Genomic DNA, 18630 nt, shown 5'->3' with positions numbered 1-18630 from the left:
CCCAAACATGGTGCTCTCCTTTTGAGCACATTCCAGAACTATTTTCTATAAGAGCTAAAAATGTATCTTTCTTTTATAGAAATGCTAATTTTGAGTTTTTCCTCCATGTTTTGCTTTTAGTGAGTCTAGTGAATTTTGTTGTTGTTGTTGTTTTAGAAAGCTGTTGGCTCAGCACTGATCTCTGGTAAAGTCTGAAATAGGCTAGTTAGTTGGAATGGAAAAGTCTTTCATTATTAAGCTTGGCCTTTATTGTGAAAGCTGACCCCTTAATTAGTTAACTTTAAGCTAGTTTCACACTTAGAGGAAATGTGTAACTCTTAGGAAACATCTGTTTTCTTAGAAGCTGAGTGTATTCAGTAGAACATCTTAACTTTATAGAAGGACACATTGTACTTACATTAGGACAAATTTAAGCAGCTAATAACTTTACCAAGCTTGATAAAAAACAAACAAAACCAAAACTAAAAAGAAAATAAAAACACTCCTTTGCCTTATAGAGTGAGAATTACAAGTCACAGTAAGAAGTCAGAGACATAGCAGCAGGCCTAAATGGTCTGCTCAGGTAAATGGTGCACAGTTCTTCAAGATGGTGAAACCAGATGCACCGTTTGCTATGTCAGCAATGTCCCCATTGTTACTACATGTCTTATTGGTGGCTCTGCCATGAGCTACTCTGTGAACTAATGCATAGTCTTGGCCTGAAGTGTTTGATTCTCTTTCTGTGGACTTGAGGTTGTTGGGCTGAGATCACTTCCTGTGATTCTGTGACACTTGTTTTCTTCCCACAACAAGACAGCTTATTTTACAAATGTTGGGGATGTGATATTTACCTCAAATTGAGTTTGGGAAAGGACAATGAAGTTGCAGTTTTTAACGTGAGAGATTTACATTAATGAGGAAGGAAAACCTCTTGAAGGTGAGCTGAGAGGTGGCATTGTTGGCTCACTGTTCTTGATGCTCTGTAATGGTTTAGGTGATGCATGGGTGGCCCTGGGCAAACTTGTGCTTTTGTTTCCAGTGTTCTTTGCTGTCCCTCAGGATGACTAGGTTCCATTCCATGCTAAGCAGTGGCTGGCATAACATTTCTCTCTGAGATGTTGGCTTCCATTCACCCTAACCCTTTTTCTTCTCTGTTCAGAATGCAGTATGACTGCTTTGGTTGTCTGCCTAAGCTACCTATTGAAAATGTTTACTGAAATGAGTTGCATTCATCATTAATGACAGAATAAAATCAATGAACTATCCCAAATATTCTTTTTATTTTAAAAAGGACACAAGCACAGGTAATTACTTAACTAGACGATATTTGTTTTCATTCATGAAATGTCCAGGTTATAAAAATGACACTAGAAACTTTTTAAGATACTCCTCAAAGCCTATTGGTTTAGACAAGCACCAAAGGAATAAAGAGAAAATAAACCGATATTTACTAACAGCATGCAATGGAATGTCTTTTTTTTTCTTTTTCTTTTTTTTGAGATGGAGTCTTGCTCTGTCGCCCAGGCTGGAGTGCAGTGGTGTGATCTTGACTCACTGCAAGCTGCACCTCCTGGGTTCACGCCATTCTCCTGCCTCAGCCTCCCGAGTAGCTGGGACTACAGGCATCCGTCACCACACCCAGCTAAGTTTTTGTGTTTTTAGTAGAGACGGGATTTCACCATGCTAGCCAGGATGGTCTCGATCTCCTGACCTTGTGATCTGTCCGCCTCACCTCCCAAAGTGCTGGGATTACAGACGTGAACCACCGCACCCAGCCTGGAATGTCTTTATGTATTACAGTCTTGGTTGAGATTTCCTCTGAAAGTGTAATTTATTGCAAAGTAGATGAAATGGCCCTTTAGTGTCCCCTTTAATGTTTAGTTTTTGAAATTCCTGATTAACAATGTTATAATCTCAATTCTATGACACCATGAAACAACAATAAATAACAAACACAAGAATAAGATCCTCTTTCCCCAGTTATTGGTAAGTTAGAAAGGGTAGGAAGCTGTAACTCATCATCCAGCTGAATAACATAGGTATGGGGTGGGGTGGGATTGAGGGAGCCTGTGTTATATAGGTCCCATAGTAATGAGGCCAGAAATGATTCGATGCTATGTGGATAACAATATCAGGTACAATATCTCCACATTTTATACTAAAATATGTCCACAGACTCCGATGAAAACTTACAACTTAACTATTGCTTGCACAGTCAACTTACTGTCAGAATTTGAAATAAATGTCTACTTGCTACAAGAACTGCGGGAATGGATTAAACATTTTAATTCATGAGCATAAAATGAGTCCACCTGCCTCAAAATATGTAGAAATATGTTTTGTTTCCTTTTGTATTTTCTTTTTCCTGAATACAATGGCAGATTCTGAGTTGAGTAACAACTTTATTGATTGGCAGCAATGCTTTGAGGGAGACAGAGTGCTGCTCTCTTCTCTGCAGCAATATCTCTTTTTTATGTTTCTTGGCTGTATTGGGGGAGTGTTGAGACCTCATGGTTGCCCATTCACCTTAAGAGGTATGGTTCCCATAACTAAAATATCAAGAGTCAAGATCAGAACCTGGCCTTGTTAGCCTACAGATTTTATTTTCCATATATTTATTATGTTCAGAGTATGAAGGGGTACCTCATTTAACATTTATAAAGAAAAGAGGTTAAATTGACTCATGGTTTCACATGACTGGGGAGGCCTCAGGAAACTTAAAATCATGGTAGAAGGCACCTCTTCACAGGGCAGCAGGAGAGAGACTGAGTGCCAGCAGGGGAAATGTCAGACACTTATAAAACCACCAGATCTCATGAGAACTCATTCACTATCATGAGAACAGCATGGGGGAAACTGCCCTCATGATTCAGTTACCTGCCACCAGGTTCCTCTCACAACACATGGGGATTATGGGGATTACTATTCAAGGTGAGAGTTGGGTGGGGACACAGAGCCAAACCATATAATTCCACCCCTGGCCCCTCCCAAATCACATTTCCTCACATTTCAAAATACAATCATGCCAACAAAGTTTTAACTCGTTCTAGCATTAACCCAAAAGTCCAATTCCAAAGTCTCATCTGTGACAAGGCAAGTCCCCTCTGCCTAAGCCTGTAAAATCAAAAGCAAGCTAGTTACTTCCTAGATACAATGGGGATACAGGTATTGGGTAAAAACACCTTTTCCAAATGGGAGAAATTGACCACAACAAAGGGGCTACAGGTCCCACGCAAGTCTGAAATCCAACAGGACAGTCATTAAACCTTAAAGTTCCAAAATGTTCTCCTTTGACTCCATGCTTCACATCCATGTCACACTGATGAAAGATGTCTTCCACCATGTCTGAGGCCTCCCCAGCCACGTAGAAATGTGAGTCAATTAAACCTCTTCTCTTCATAAATTACCCAGTCTAGGGTATTTCTTCACAGGAATGTGAGAACGGGCTAACACAAAGGACTAAGCCATTTTAGTGCCACAGAGCCAAAGTCGATGAAAACCCATGAGATCTTGGTAATTTCACCAATAACTATTCAAACTGACTTGCCAAATAGCTTATAATTCAAATCTGACACAGTGGGAAACAAATGTGAGCTCTCTTTTGTTAGAATAGATTATTCTCACTTGATCCTCAGGGAAGAAAAAAATAGTCTATGGGAAAATATTGAAAAACAACGGAAAAGCACTATCATCCTAAACATTCAGAGTACAAGACCTTTGCAACTTACCTGAACCAGCAAAAATTCCTTATTTTTCTATAAAAATCAAATTTATTTTTCAACATGTTTTTAATTTAATTTAATTTTTTTTAATAATTATTATACTTTAAGTTTTAGGGTACATGTGCACAATGTGCAGGTTTGTTACATATGTATCCATGTGCCATGTTGGTGTGCTGCACCCATTAACTCATCATTTAGCATTAGGTATATCTCCTAATGCTGTCCCTCCCCCGTCCCCCCACCCCACAACAGTCCCCGGTGTGTGATGTTCCCCTTCCTGTGTCCATGTGTTCTCATTGTTCAATTCCCACCTATGAGTGAGAACTTGCGGTGTTTGGTTTTTTGTCCTTGTGATAGTTTACTGAGAATGATGGTTTCCAGTTTCATCCATGTCCCTACAAAGGACATGAACTCATCATTTTTTATGGCTGCATAGTATTCCATGGTGTATATGTGCCACATTTTCTCAATCCAGTCTATCGTTGTTGGACATTTGGGTTGGTTCCAACTCTTTGCTATTGTGAATAGTGCCGCAATAAACATACGTGTGCATGTGTCTTTATAGCAGCATGATTTATAATCCTTTGGGTATATACCCAGTAATGGGATGGCTGGGTCAAATGGTATTTCTAGTTCTAGATCCCTGAGGAATCGCCATACTGACTTCCACAATGGTTGAACTAGTTTACAGTCCCACCAACAGTGTAAAAGTGTTCCTATTTCTCCACATCTTCACCAGCACCTGTTGTTTCCTGACTTTTTAATGATGGCCATTCTAACTGGTGTGAGATGGTATCTCATTGTGGTTTTGATTTGCGTTTCTCTGATGGCCAGTGATGATGAGCATTTCTTCATGTGTTTTTTGGCTGCATAAATGTCTTCTTTTGAGAAGTGTCTGTTCATGTCCTTTGCCCACTTTTTGATGGGGTTGTTTGTTTTTTTCTTGTAAATTTGTTTGAGTTCGTTGTAGATTCTGGATATTAGCCCTTTGATGGATGAGTAGGTTGTGAAAATTTTCTCCCATTCTGTAGGTTGCCTGTTCACTCTGATGGTAGTTTCTTTTGCTGTGCAGAAGCTCTTTAGTTTAATTAGATCCCATTGGTCAATTTTGGCTTTTGTTGCCATTGCTTTTGGTGTTTTAGACATGAAGTCCTTGCCCATACCTATGTCCTGAATGGTATTGCCTAGGTTTTCTTCTAGGGTTTTTATGGTTTTAGGTCTAACATGTAAGTCTTTAATCCATCTTGAATTAATTTTTGTATAAGGTGTAAGGAAGGGATCCAGTTTCAGCTTTCTCCATATGGCTAGCCAGTTTTCCCAGCACCATTTATTAAATAGGGAATCCTTTCCCCATTTCTTGTTTCTGTCAGGTTTGTCAAAGATCAGATGGTTGTAGATGTGTGGCATTATTTCTGAGGGCTCTGTTCTGTTCCATTGGTCTATATGTCTGTTTTGGTACCAGTACCATGCTGTTTTGGTTACTCTACTGTAGTTTGAAGTCAGGTAGCATGATGCCTCCAGCTCTGTTCTTTTGGCTTAGGATTGACTTGGCCATGCAGGCTGTTTTTGGTTCCATATGAACTTTAGTTTTTTCCAATTCTGTGAAGAAAGTCATTGGTAGCTTGATGGGGATGGCATTAAATCTATAAATTATCTTGGGCAGTATGGCCATTTTCATGATATTGATTCTTCCAACCCATGAGCATGGAATGTTCTTCCATTTGTTTGTATCCTCTTTTATTTCATTGAGCAGTGGTTTGTAGTTCTCCTTGAAGAGGTCCTTCACATCCCTTGTAAGTTGGATTCCTAGGTATTTTATTCTCTTTGAAGCAATTGTGAACGGGAGTTCACTCATGAGTTGGCTCTCTGTCTGTGATTGGTGTACAAGAATATAGGATATCATAATATATGACTCATTTGAAAGAATTTCAGAAAATAATAAAGAGGAGACCATTATGATTAGAAAACAGAAAAATAGATAAGATATTGAGGACTTATAAGAAAACCAAAAATGTAATAACAGAAATAACATTTCAGTGGAGTCAAAGAAGACTTACCTTGGAAAACTGAGTCAATGATGTGAAACATGAACTTGCCTAGAATTCAGGAGATGAAAAAAAAATGATAGTGAGAAGACATAAAAAAAGTAAAACAGGATTCAACTTAAGAATTACATATTTTCCTCAGTTTATAATCAGAATAATCAGAAATAAATCAATTATGAAACATGAATAAAGAACTCTTTCAGACTTGGAAAGATGTGTAAATACGCAAATGTGTACTCATTTTGTCAAACAAAGTCAACGTAAAGAAATCATATGTAGACTTATTTCACAAAGACTTTTGAAATATAATTACAAAGAAAGAAAACCTACAAAAGAGAAACCAGTACTAAAGAGAAAAATAAGAAGTTTAACTCAGATGTCTCTTGAAATATTAAATGTTAGAACAATGACAACAGAATTTGGAGATAGAGAAGAAACAGAGAACCCATAACTTCACACCAAGCCAATTTTTTTTTTTTTTTTTTTTTTTGCTGAGAAAAAAGATAGTCTCAGATTTTAAGGTCTGAAAAAATATAGCACTTAGACCCTTCTTTGGTTCAGTGCAGGCCCCCATTGGGAAGGTGCATGGATTGTATACTCTAGGGTCTCCTTTCTGCTATCTTCTCTGCTCTCCTTACAGCAGGTCAATTACTTATTGTGCATGACCTTCACCTTCCAATGCAGATGGAATCTGTTGTTGGTAACATACAACCATTACTTAAATGTTTGCTTTCTTCCAGTACTTTGGAGGCACGTGATTATATCTCACTGCCTTTATCAATAACCCTTACTTGGTATTGCTTGGAGATTGAGAGCCCGGATACAGAGCCTGAGGGCCTAGATTTAAACTTTAGCTCCATTGCCAACCGGAGATGTTACCGTGAGCAAGTTACATAAACTCTCTGTCCCTTAGTTGGACCACTACATAATTACGGTTATAAGCATTATCTAAGATTAGGATATGAGGATAATAAGCATGTTCTAAGATTAAATGCATTAATGTATGCAAAGCAATAGAATAGTCCCTGACCCATGATAACCATCGTGCAAGTGTTAGTTATTACGTCAACTACTCTATAAGTTGATCACATTACCTAAGCAATAATCTGCAAGAATTATCTTTTTAACTCTCCATAAACTTGTGTTGAATAAAGCAACATAATGGCAGTTTTAATTCCAAGGAACTAAAGTAGGAATATTTGCTTTTTAAAAGCTATTTTTGAGCATTCCTCATTTTAAACTGGAAATAATAAATGAGTGCAGTGTGCAGTTCCTTAGTTAAATAAAATTCAGCCTAGAATCTATGAATTACAATATGTTATCTGTTCTTTGAAGTGTGCCTGTATAGTGCAAGTTCAATTTTTTCAAAAAATAGCTAGTCCGTTCTGGGTGCTATTACAACGTTTATATTTCCTACTGTAAATTTTGTGCATACATATTTAATAATAACAAAAAATGTATTTTGATATATATGAAGTACAAAGAATAATACAAAGAAAGAACCTATACCTATGACTGAATTTAAGCAATACAATAATCCTAATATAGTCTCAGATCCCGTGTACTTACCCTCTCTATTTCTCTACCCAGACTCCCTGAAGCAACAACTGTTCTAAATTTTTAAAATTTATAATGCTCTTGCTTTTCTTTATAGTTTTATTCCACCTACTCAATATATTGACAGGTTTAAATGTTTATGAAATTAATATAAATGACATCATAACCACATATAATCTTCTGCAACTTGCTGTTTTCATTCTGTATTATATTTTGTGAGATCCAAATCCATGAGAATAGCTGTAGGACATTTATTTTCACTACTCAAAAGTCCTACATTATATAAATAGAATGCATTATTCTTCAACTTCTTATTTCTAGTTGTTTCCAGTTACGGGTTCACACAAACAAAAGTTCTACAAACATTCTTGTAAATGTTCCAGGGTATAAGTCTGCAAGTTTCCTTAAGGCCGTAGTTTTCACTGTTGACTTGAATCTGACCTCAGATATTCTGATTTATTTCATCTGAGGATGGCTTGGGATTAGTACAGGAGGCATCTCCAGGTATGAGCTAGAAAGTCCAATTTCTTAGGTTAGAATCCTTCCTCATTTACTTACTAGCTATGAAAGTTTGTACAAACTGATACTTAATTTCTATGTGCTTCAGTCTCCTCATTGGAAAACTGGGTTGGGGGGGTGGCAGTGATAATGATCCTTACCTTATTGGATTAACAAAGTTAATCTATGTTTAAAATAGAGTAGGGCTTATTGAAAGTTCAATAACTGCTCTTCAGTGGTTTTAAAAATTGCCCCCAAATGTATTTTTTTAGGCATAATTTAGATAAATAAAAAGAACAGATAGGTTAGTACTGACAGTTATAAACAACTATGTAAATGCCACCACAATTTAAATATAAAAGTTCCATCCACCAGAAAGTTGTCCAGTCCTCCTTTTCAGTTATGCCCTCTAATCTGCCCACAACTGATCTGATTTTTATCATAATATATTATTTTGTCTGTTTTTGTACTTGGTATAGATTGAAGTACACAAAATGTGTCCCTTTATGTCTAGTTTAAGCTCAACTCTGTGTTTTTAAGTTTTACTCATCTTTTTGCATATTTCAGTAGTTTAGTGCCTTTTATTGCAGAGTAGTATTCTATTTTTTTATATACCACGATTTATTTAGTGATTCTCCTTTTGATGGAGATGGAATGCCATGAACATTAATGTATAAATCTTTTGCTGTGCGTAGTTTCACTTTTTCTTATGGAACAACTAGGACTGGATATTCATTTATCTTTTAATTGAAACAACGGGAGTTTTTACTTCTACACCCAATTGCCACTTTTTCAAATAATCATGAATAATTTATAAATTTATAAATTTTATATTATTTTCTTTGGCTGACAATTTTAATTTTCTTTGTTATTTCTGAAATTATGTTGAAATATTTCTTTTATATTCTGTATTACAGTATTTTAATACTTGATGCATTTTCAATATTGAGGTAAATTTTATATACTTTCAATATTTAAGTTTGGTTTGGCTTTTTTACTACTTTTGGATCTTATTTGTGTTGGCTTTTCCTACTGACTTAGTTGTGATTTTTGAAAATGAGATTATACTTGTGACATTACTGGTGCAAATCTGCTGAAGTCTTTTCTGTATAGAAGTTTTTAGAAATTATTTTTATGAGAGGCTTTGAGTTATCTCTGCCAAAACAAACTATTTTGAGACTATTTTTAATTACTTTATATGCTTGTGGTTTTTCAGACCATGAACATAGTGTGATTTTGAACCTTAAGTGTACTCAAATGCCAGTTGGCGTATTTGCAATCTTAGTATTTTCCTTATCCCAAAAGTAGAACCAGATCAGACAAATTCCTTTGCTATCTATTTTTGTTCATTGGGGTGGGGAGGACTGGGGAAGAATTGTTTTTTTCTAATCACTCTTTCACTGAGAGTATAATCATTCATAGATCCAAGCTTTGCATGTGGGTTACAGTTCCCTACCTTTTATGGGGCAAAGTCTTTTTCTTCTGAATTCTATTTGGCTATATATATCCCAACTTGCTGAATTCCTGTCTGCCATTTTCACTACTTTCTTACCACTCCGGATACCAGGTCTTTATTCATTTTTGGTCTCTGAAGACACCTTTTCTTCCACAGCAACAATTTCTTGGAAAGTGTATGTGCCATATTTTATTCATAATTTAAATGTTTTGATAGAAAAAGAACATTGCTAGAAAATATTCATTAGGAATAAAGTTTATGTTAGTATTAAGTGGAAAATATATTTTACTTTCCAACAAATGGACACAAAAGTCATAGCTGAAACATCAACTGCGTGTCAGAAACTATGGTAAGGGCTAATAGTATGTTATGATAATCCCAGTGAGACAAGATAAGGTCAGAGTTAAGGAACTGGGCAAAGAGAGGAGGAGATGGAGTGGAGGAATTATACAAGGTAGAACCCACAGGATCTAGGAGTTGATTGAGTAGTGATGAGAGAAGGTAGTGAGGATGGCTCTGGCTTTCTGACTTGGATGATGGTGTTGCCAAGAAAGTTTAAAAATTAGCATGATTCATTCCTATGAAATGCCATTGTGTGCATGTGTGTATGTGTGTGTGTTTTTCCTGTCTGGTATCCTTCATTCTTACCTGTCCTCCAAAGTGAATTGCAGAACACCTCTTTTTAAATTAGGACATCACTCAAATTTCCAGATGAAATTGCTCAATACATGTCTCTCGCAAGATTCACTGGTGAAGCTCTCAAGTTTCCTCCCTCTCCCACCACTCAGTCGTGTGAAGACCTGTTATTGACTGGTCATATCCCAGACTCCAAATTGGGCCGCAACTGTCCCTGTGTCCTCACATGCAGTCGGCTTTCTCCTTTTTCTCTCCCACTCATGCTCTGGAGGCAGAGATGATGCGGGGCCAGCTTCTGCTCATCCTTGTGGCATACTTCTCTCTTCAGTGTCTTTTCTTCCAAACACTGGCCTGAAAATGTAAGGATTAGGTTTAGATTTGTTAGAGAGCATAAACAGTTTGTGCTTCAAATCTAGACTGCCTGTCTCAATCCAGGCACAATGAGTGTCACTGTGCTTTTGATTGCATTATTTCTCATGTGTTTGTCTCCCACGCATCCCTCTTAGGAAGGAAGGATGATTGGTAGAGCAGCATATAGGCATTGTAACACATCAGAGTCCTCTTTCTGACTTGGGCCTGATCTTGGATCTCTCTCCTTGTCTTTGTAGAATCTAGGTCGAGCAAGATTCTTGCTAAGTCATTGTGACTAAATCCCCTGCACTTATTATCTGACCATCCTCAATATTTTACTATCCTGACTGCCTGTCTTCAGCAAGAATTCTGTTGATTCAGTCTAACAAGAATCCCCTTTAATCCAACCTTTCCTTTTAGTAATTTTCCATTCACTGAATCCCACCCTGCTCCTTGGTTATAAATCTCCACTTGTCATTGTTGTAGTTACGGATGTGTCCAATCTCTCCCTACTCTGCAAGACCCAATTGCAGTGGCCCCTACACCTAGCACAATAGTCCCCCCTACTGAATAAAGTCTTTCTTACTGGTTTTGAAGGAAAAAGTTTGGACAAATTACATTTAACAGAGATTAATTGAGGAAAAAAGAATGTATGGATCAGGCAGCCTTCCCCACCACAACCAGAACAAATTCAGAGCAACTGGGGCACTCCCATGTGGTTTGAGAGGATTTCTAGACAGAAAATAAAAGTGATGTACAGCCAACAGAAGTGAGCTGCAGAAAGAGCAGAATTGGTCACAGCTCGGCATTTGCCTTATTTAAACATGATTTGAACATTTAGCTGACTTTAATTGGCTGAAATTCAGTAATTGGTATAAGAGTAGGTTACAGTCTTTTCATACATCCAGCTAGGTCACAGTTCACCATGTTTGGAGAAATCTTTAGTCTGAACTGAAAATATGGAAGGAGGCAACTTAAGGCTAAACTTTACACTGTGTTTAGCAAGTATCAACAATATTTTTCTATAACAAGTATTAGCAATAATATAAATTCATTATTGTTATGATTTATTATTATTCTCTGATTATTTCTGTGAGTTGCCTTACTAAGATTGTAAACTCCAGAGGACAAAAGTTCTTCCATATACATGTAGACTAGCCAGCCCCAAAGGCTTTGCTAAATAAGTCATAATCCTTCAAGAAATCTTCACTGGGTTAGTTTCTATTGTGACCAATAACAGTAATGGAAATAGTAGTTCTACATGATTCCATTGTAAAACTTGTTACATTCTAAAACAAGAGCTTTGTTTCTTCTCAATAGTAATGTGAGTCTATTGGGAAAATGGTTACAAATGTGTGCTGTGTGAACAAGATGGAGGCAAAATAGCAAAGGCATAAGATTGTCATATTAGTATTTTATCTAATATATATTTTGATCTAGACTTTAAAACATATAGTAAAATAAGTAAATAAACTTATCATTGTAAAATACTATATAGCACCAGATCTTAGGTGTTCCTTTCTGCTATAATAGAAAATGCATAAGGTATTTTATTAAGGCACTTTAGTATTATGGGATATTCACTTTTCATCAAAGGGAGTGGAATTTTTTTTATAGTTACAATTACATTCACTTAATTGTAATTATAAAAAAACACAATCAAGTGAATGTAATTGTAATGAAAATGACACTTTTAGTTGTAGACATGTTAGTCCCTGGTGTTTTCAGCCAGCCATAGAGTAGTCATCATTAGTTTCAAATAAAGGCCCCAGGCACCGAGATGCATATGCGCTGGCAGTTGGAAGTCATCAGGACATTCAGAAATTATAGATCGTGAAGGATAATGCCAAGCACCAACACCATCTGCGCAGCATTGAGTTCCTCCATGTTCTGGTCCCTCCCATCTTTGTATAATGGGTCTTAGTTTACATACTTGAAAGTATTCTAGAATATTAAACTTTTTAGAACAACTGTTAAAACCCTAAATACAACCCCTGGCATGTTTTGGGTGGCCAAAAAAGTTTTTTTTTTTTTTTTCTGTCCTCAATTTAATTATGTTTTCTATATTTTTTCCCCAACCACTTTTTTGACAACCATACTTCAGATCGACTTTGTACTTAAATGTATATTCTGCTTTAGAGCTCATCATTTGTACATGCTTTGTCTCCACTAGTAGATTTCAAATTCCTTAAGATCAGCATTTATATTTTCCATCTTTGTAATTTCCATAGCACCTGGCACATTTTCTTGCACCTAATTGTATTTACACAGTGTTCAATAAATATTATCAAATAGATCTGTGAATGAATGATGTGTCTGATTTAATGGCTTTTGAATTTATATAATTTTCAGATAATAGGCACTTATTCACACTCAAAATAAAACATATAAAACATGACAGTAACAAAATTCAGTTCAAATGTACCCTTCATCCCCACTCCAAATCTACTTTTAGATTTAGTTAAGTGTAGGCAAAAATTCCCACCTAAAATATTGCAATTCCTGTTTCTTACCCAGATAATTTCTCGATTTCCTGATTTAAAATGTTAAATTTGATATTTCACAGGCATCAGAACTCACAGAGAAATAATTTAAGGGGAGGCGATTTGCAATGTGACGTTATATTTTCAACCTTGGAACAGATACAGATCACATCCTTCCCATGACTAGCTGTGTGACTGAGGACACATAATTTGACTTCAGTGTTGGGACCTCAGCCTACTTTCTCAATTAATTAAAACTAGATATAATTCTTTTATTAAAGTCTCAAATGACTTGTGTTTAAAATGAGGACAATAATGCTTGAGACAAAGTATTTCTGGTGATGCACTTATTGAACCCATTTTATATATTGATCACATAATAAGCTCTAATTAATTGACAGCCTTTTTAAAAATAATTGCTTATTAAAAATAAGCTATGAGATGTAGATGCACTAGATACATATATAAATAAAATAGTGCTTTAAGGTAACAATATTCTTTGGCTGACTTAAATGCCTCTGGTCGACTGTTATAAAAGACTAAAATGAAAATGGTCCCATTATTATTGTCAGTCTTAACACAGAGCTTGTGCAGAAGGTCCCTATACATCTCCAGGTCCACGATGTGTTCTTTTAGTCCTGATAATGACTTCATAAGAAGAATTGCACTTACGAGACTTGTTTGAGGAAACTTACTAGAGCTCCACTAACAGTCTTATAAGGAGGCAGCCATCACAGCATTAAATAGCATCTGAGGGTAAGAATGAGTTTTTAACCGCTTTGTAAGAAAATGGAAAAAGTCAATAAAGATATATTTCTTTAGAAAATGGGGATCTACCATATTTGTGTTGGTTTTATTTTCATGGCCAGTCTAAAGGTGATTGTTTATTACATAGTAATAAATCATTATTATACAGTATGCTGGTTCTGGTAGTGTATTTTAAATTTTGTCAGAAATTTTAGATTGTGAATATTTTAAAAAAACAATAAGAAAAATTTTCAAAAATTCCCAAAATGAACCAGGTATCCCTTAGAAAATTATTCTACTGAGAAATCTATGGGGAGGATAGGAAAAAATAAATTCCTTCTAAACCACATTGCAACTGACCCGAAGAAGCAAACTCGGTAAATGTAATAGCATCTCTGAATTCAGGACTTCCACAAGATGCAGAACAAAACAAAGGAAAAGTATTTCCCTGGAGAAGTTTTAATTTCTAAATAAAATTTAAATCCTAACACTTTACTAAGTTATAACTAAAATTTCTCCTCTTCCTACTTGATGCTCACAGAGGAAAAAAATGATGACGTTTCTTTTTTTTTTTTTAGAGATGGAGTCTTGCTCTGTCGCCCAGGCTGGAATGCAGTGAAGCGATCTCGGCTCACTGCAAGCTCTGCCTCCTGGGTTCACGCCATTCTCCTGCCTCAGCCTCCTGAGTAGGTGGGACTATAGGCGCCCATCACCACACTTAGCTAATTTTTTGTATTTTTAGCAGAGACGGGGTTTCACCGTGTTAGCCAGGATGGTCTCGATCTCCTGACCTCGTGATCCGCCCGCCTTGGCCTCCCAACGTGCTGGGCTTACAGGCATGAGCCACCACGCCCAGCCGATGATGGTTCTTATTCCTGGCATCCAGAGTGACAGTGAACTAAAAGCAAATTACCCTCCCACCCAATTCTATGGAAAGATTTCATGTATCCTTGTTTGTTTAAAATGTCACTGCTTCAGCTTGATGTATCATATTATTTAAAAAAAAATTCTTCTAGAAGAAAAAAATAAGCTATGAAAAGTGGGGAAATGTGGACCTTAGTGCAATAGTGGAAACTAAATCCTCTGGAAACAAAAGAATATACCTCCAATCAGCAGAAATAAGTACTTGTGGCAAATGAATAGCCATTGATATGAGGAAGTCTCCAAAGACCAGGAAAGATCAGAATTGATAAGATTTTGAGAAATAATAATAATAGTAATAATATTATAGTATTGGTAATTTTTCAGTGATTTTTTTTAAAAAAAAAAGAAACAGGAATCCCTCTCCAATGCCTTTGTTTTTTTTAATCTAGATGGTTAAAATTCCAAATCCTTCAGCTATCGCTAACTATTCCTCTGAGTATGTCAGTAATTATTTCCTCATTTTGTCTGGTTTCTACCTATATTTGAAATGTTAGGTTTTCCTCGAAGGAAGATAAATAAAACTAAATTCATTAAAATCTGCTCAGAAATTACATTTGTTAATGGAGAGTTGATCTTGCTTTAAAATGAACAATATGACTGTGCCTAGCTATACTTAAATCTTGGACTTTGTCAAGAGTTAGCATCATATAGGATTTTACCTGAGACAAACAGTTTACACTTTTTCCTTAATATATCATGGAGCATGGAATTTTAAGTCTGGAAAGGATATTAAAAATGATATATGTATTGTACCTATCTTTTTACATTGCTCCATCTATACATATGTTAAGTTTACTTACCTATTAGCTCTACTTAATATATATTTTAACTTACAGTAACATACCGTACAGCTATAAGTTTTCATTGCTATACCTCAATGAACCAGCTTGAATATGAAAAAAAAATGCAAGCAAACTCCAAATTTTAAGAAAAGATAATACCCAGTGATGCTAATATGACAATGAAATAAACTACTAATATATTGCTGTTGAAAATATAAATTGGAATTACTTTTCTGAACATTAATTATGTAAACTGTATCCAGCACTATAATAATGGTTTGTATTGTTCTAATATTATGTCTAGAAAGAATTCTTGAGAAAATATTCAGATATGGGTACAGAGATTAATACACAGGAAAGTTTATCATAGCAAAATATAGAATTCTAAATGTCTAATGGAGGGAAAATAATTAAATACATATTTCAGCAACATTATACACTAATGCAACAGTGAAAGACTCAGGCTTTCAAAAGTATTTAATGACATGATGGTACAAATAAAAAACATTAAAATTTATATCAGAGATATGATGTTGATTTTGTTGTGTGTGTGTATCTGTGTGTGCATGTGTGAGTGTTTACATGCTTATGTATTTGTCTATTTAGCTGAGTTACCAAAAGGACAATAATCAAATAATAGTGGACTAATACTCTTGTATTCCAAAGTTAGGTGCCACTGCATCTGTATAGTACTTTCACAGCGTCAATATTATGACCCTCATCCCAATATCTTCTTCGCCATTATAAAATGATTAAAGTTAAAGAGGTTTAGAGAGGAAATTTATTTGAAGAAATTTGCTACAGTGTGGTGGTGTTTTCCCTTCTCTCTCCCATACCCTGCAAATTATCCCTTCTCATTTCAAGTAAACTGAGAGGAACTTTGAGGAAACCATCAATGATATCCCTCCAAGTTTGTCTTCATTTTCCCTTGCATATCCTGCCTGTATTCCATCAGGATATTCTGATAGAAATATATACAAAAGATAGCCAGTATCTGATCATTTCTCCTCATCATGCTGCCTCCCCAAAACTGTCATTATCATCTCTCACCTGGGTTCCTGCAAAAGCCTTGTCTGATTCTTCTGATTCCAAACGTACTCATATAATTTATATCAACACAAAAGCCAATTGGGCCCTTTTAAAATATGTCAGAATATGTCATTGTTTTGCTCAAAAACCGTGTGCTTCTATCTCACTCAGAACAGAAGCCAACAATCTACATATACCTAGGAAGCCGTAAATATTTTCGTCTCCCTCTTGCCTCACTGATCTAAGCCCTTCCCTTGTTCACTTGAAGTTCCTTAGTCACTCTGCTCTCCTGCCCTTTGCCTTAAACACGGGAGGCACACACCCACAATAGACCCTTCATTTAATTCCTGCATGTTCTTATCTCTTTTATCCACATGGCTCACTCCCTCCCCTCCTATGAGTGTTTGCTCAGATATTCCCTCTACAGTGAGACTTTCCCTGACTGCCATGTTTAAAATGACAAGCTCTATACTGATCCTGGCTCTTTCCGTCTCTCTTAGCCTATACTATAGTTAAAAATAACATTAATCACATGTCGTGTAATTTCCTCTCTGTAGGTGACCATGTGTTCTGGTTGGTTTATGCCTGATGTCATGATACAATTATAAAGAACATTCTCTTTCACTTTCACTCTCAAAAATGTGCTGGTTTGATTAACCTATTTATAGGAACTAATATTTTTGTCTGTCTTGTTCATGGTTCAATAGCAATGGCTCCCAAATGGTAGATACTCAGCAAATATATGTTGAAAAATAATCGATGAGCTCAATTATTTTTTAATTTTATTTTTCTGTAAGTTATTGGAGTTCAGGTGGTATTTGGTTACATGAGCAAGTTCTTAAGGGGAAATTTGTGACAAGCTGGTGCCCCATCACCCGAGCAGTATACACTGCACCATATTTTTTGTCATTTATCCATTGCCCCCCTCCCACTCTTCCCCCCAAGTCCCCAAAGTCCACTGTATCATTCTTAAGCCTTTGCATCCTCATAGCTTAGCTCCCACATATCAGTGAGAACATATAATGTTTGGTTTCCCATTCCTGAGTTACTTCACTTAGAATAATAGTCTCCAATCTCATCCAGGTCACTGCAAATGCTCTTAACTCATTCCTTTTTATAGCTGAGTAGGATAAAGAAACTCTGAGATATATATATATATAGATAGATAGATATCTATATATATGTCTCTATATGTCTATATATATCTATATCTATATATATCTCTATATATCTCTATCTCTATCTATCTATCATCTATCTATCTATCTGTCTGTCTATCTATCTATCTATCTATCTATCTTTCAGAGTTTCTTTATCCACTCATTGATTGATGGGCATTGGGGTTGGTTCCACGATTTTGCAATTGTGAATTGTGCTGCTATAAACATGCATGTGCAAGTATCTTTTTCGAATACTGAATTTTTTTCCTCTGGACAGATACCCAGTAGTGGGATCCATGGATCAAATGGTAGTTCTACTAATAGGTGAGACCTAGTTAAACTAAATAGCTTTTGCAGGGCAAAAGGAACAGTCAGCAGAGTAAAGAGACAAGCCACAGAGTGGGAGAAAAATCTTCATAGTCTATACATCTGACAAAGGACTAATATCCAGAATCTATAACAAACTCATACAAATCAGTAAGAAAAAAACAAATCAATCCCATCAAAGAGTGGGCTAAGGATATGAATAGACAATCTCAGAAGAAGATATACACATCTTCTTTTGAGAAAGATTTGTATAAATCTTTGTATAAGCCAAGAAACACGAAAAAAATGCTCAAAATCACTAATGATCAGGGAAATGCAAATCAATACCACAATGCAATACCACCTTGGTCCTGTAAGAATGACCACAATCAAAGAATCAAAAAGTAGTAGATGTTGGTGTGGAACACTTCTACACTGCTGGTGGGAATGTAAACTAGGACAGCCGCTATGGAAAACAGTGTGGAAATTCCTTAAAGAACTAAAAGTTGACCTCAATATTTGAACCAGGAAGCTTGGAGGAATATAAGGGACTGGTGTTTGACTCATACATGAAAAACTCGGAAACAGTAGATTATGCCTCAGCCTTGTGGCTGGTAGTGAAAGAAGAGTGGTGGTGCCTTGTAAGGCAGGTGTACTTCTTCTGAGGACCAGGCCCAGATTGCTGTATCTCATAGACCAGAGGCAATAAGGAAAGAGTTGGCTAAGTTTCAAGATTTGATGATTATACCATATTGAACATTTTGATTGATGGCATAAAACTATTGTTTGGATGAGAGGCATCCTGAGAAATGTTTAACATTTATGACTGGAAAGACTCAGATTAGTCTGAGATTTCATCCAGGAGTAAGAAAACAGCTTGCCTGTTGAAGAAGTTTAAAATAACAGCAAGAAAAAAGAAGAAAGGTGGTTTATGCTTGTACATATATATATATAA

This window comes from Hylobates moloch, unplaced genomic scaffold, assembly GCF_009828535.3.
Source record: "Hylobates moloch isolate HMO894 unplaced genomic scaffold, HMol_V3 SCAFFOLD_11, whole genome shotgun sequence".
In the NCBI taxonomy this organism is placed as follows: Eukaryota; Metazoa; Chordata; class Mammalia; order Primates; family Hylobatidae; genus Hylobates; species Hylobates moloch.
This window is presented reverse-complemented; position numbering follows the sequence as displayed.